At 43.8% G+C, this 2,470-nt stretch overlaps 1 pseudogene; it reads right to left on the bottom strand.

The window, feature by feature from the left end:
- Positions 1-1,314: 1,314 nt before the first annotated feature.
- LOC126250034 (5S ribosomal RNA) lies at positions 1,315-1,432 on the bottom strand (annotated as a pseudogene).
- Between the last annotated feature and the right edge of the window lie 1,038 nt (positions 1,433-2,470).

The raw sequence follows: 2,470 nt of genomic DNA, 5'->3' as shown, positions 1-2,470 counted from the left end.
ACGCTGGCAATGGTGATATCTGCTATGGAAAAACGGACGGGATGTGAAAAGCACAAACACAAGTCAATACATTTATAGACTCATCTTTCCCTGATAAAGAGAAGGCAGTATTCAGCAGTTTCAGCTGGTTTAAATTACTTGGTTACACAGTTGCATAAAATTACTGTACATGACTTTGCACTTAAGTAAATAATGTATGGTGTGCTTGTAATGTGAGTCCTTGAATTTGCTGGATACCTAACCATTGAAATAGAAGTCATGCGAAAACGAGCTCTTCTAAGTAGTTCGTAATTTAAATTTAAAGCACAGCAACAGAAATATGTTGGGCTGCTGTACTTCAATCAAAACGTTTCATAGTAGAATTAAGTTTTAAAGACGTTTAAGAAAAACTGCAAAGTAAGTCATTATTTTATTATGAAGACACCATTCAGTTTCGATCTTTGTAGTGCCAGACAAGTATTTGTATGTCTCATTTTTCGTGCAAAGACGTTATTAAATGAAAGGAGAGGGGTGAAACTGTGCCAAAGCACGGAGTTACTCCTAATTATGTAAATCTGATAGTGTGTCATAAATTAGTACTGATTGGAAAATGGACATGAAAGTACTTGTTTTGTGTTTTGATGAGCGTTCGTAGTTCCACTGCATAGCTTTTTTTTATTTATTTATTTATTTTTATTGCAACGTGTTATAAAATTATGTGGTGATAAATGTGTGTAAAATTATATAATGTATTTAGGTTTAAGTATTTAAATCTTATAAAATTGTAAACGAATTGTGGCCATGTTTGAGAATTATTTTCATTAATGTAGTGTCACGTGACGCGACTCAGGATTGGGGATATGAGCGTGAAAGTGGGTTTTTTGGTCGTTGTCCGTTGTGGTGGTAAGTTCGGAGCGGCAAAGTGCCGCGAGTGTAAGCATGGACGCCAGTGTATGCGAATAAACTGTGAAGAAACAACGTGAAAGTGTATAGGTGCGAGACAATAAACCATGTGTAGCAGTTGCATCGATTATCATTTATTCAGATCGGATTTATTTATGAACTTTAATTGCATGGCCACAAAGTTAGAAGTGTTTTTTTAATAAATAGTTTTCAATCAGAACTTGTATAAAGCACTCCGTCATCAGGCCACAAGTGGCCCATCGGGACCATCCGACCGCCGTGTCATCCTCAGCTGAGGATGCGGATAGGAGGGGCGTGTGGTCAGCACATCGCTCTCCCGGTCGTTACGATGGTTTTCTTTGACCGGAGCCGCTACTATTCGGTCGAGTAGCTCCTCAGTTGGCATCACGAGGCTGAGTGCACCCCGAAAAATGGCAACAGCACATGGCGGCCCGGATGGTCACCCATCCAAGTGCCGGCCATGCCCGACAGCGCTTAACTTCGGCGATCTGACGGGAACCGGTGTATCCACTGCGGTAAGGCCGTTGCCTGAACTTGTATAGTGCACCTGATTTTGCGCACGGTTGTAGTATAGACAATTGTGTATTCACTTCACTACTGTTCAAAGGCTACCCAATATATGACTCAGTATAGGGGCGCAAATGCAACCGTTCACTACCAACCCCCTTTGCAGATGAGCGACGTGAAGAATAGGTAGTGAATGAGCCCGAGTACAGTTGCAACGCGCCAACGCAAAATTTGACAGGTGACTTAAATTATTAAGTAGCCCGACAGCATCAATAGAGAAGGCGGCTACAAACTTACAGCGTTCTGGCTGCCGGCTATCCCAGTCCAATGGGCCGCGACCGTTCACGGGGCAGAAGTCTCACCGGGCACGAACGGGACAGCCTAAACAAACAGCTACAGAGTGTATTTCCGCGCACACTGGGAAGAAATCATGCCCATCAGAAACCAAGCGCTGATTTTCAGCCTGTCGCACATCAGTGATACGCTGGCGAGGCTACGAATAGTTTCTTCCCTAACCACTCCCTTTCATTATGACTAGCCTATTACATAGGGTATTCGGAAATTCCCGTTACAGATTTCTAGGACTTATAGAGAGAGTGAGTGCATAATATTTTGAACAGGAACCCATGTCCGGTAACGTACAATTTCCGTGCTACAGCCATTTGAATACATGTTTGCTCGGTACGTATGCAACAGGGTAGTCGTGGAGGCGGGTGGTTACGTTGTATTGACTGATGTCATTTGAGGTCCGTCCTACCTCTCTGATCTAGTTCGTCCCTTATTCACGAGTCTCTGAGAGTTGGAGCAACATGGTTGAGTACACGTTTTCAGAATACAACGACGTGACCTTTTGAATGGCGAAGCTCGCGGTAATGGAAGAACTGCTCGTCGCCTTTATCAAGAGCGTTCTCCAAAACGTCCGACCTCATCGGATACCCTTTCCGCCACAATTACGCAACGGCATCGAGAGAGGGTACCTTTACCGTCAGCAGGTGTGACTGTGGTGCGCCAAGGAGACACAGCACACCCGAATTGGAAAAGACCATACTGAATCACGTTG

The sequence above is a fragment of the Schistocerca nitens genome, chromosome 3 (genome assembly GCF_023898315.1).
Source record: "Schistocerca nitens isolate TAMUIC-IGC-003100 chromosome 3, iqSchNite1.1, whole genome shotgun sequence".
Taxonomy (NCBI): domain Eukaryota; kingdom Metazoa; phylum Arthropoda; class Insecta; order Orthoptera; family Acrididae; genus Schistocerca; species Schistocerca nitens.
This window is presented reverse-complemented; position numbering and strand designations above follow the sequence as displayed.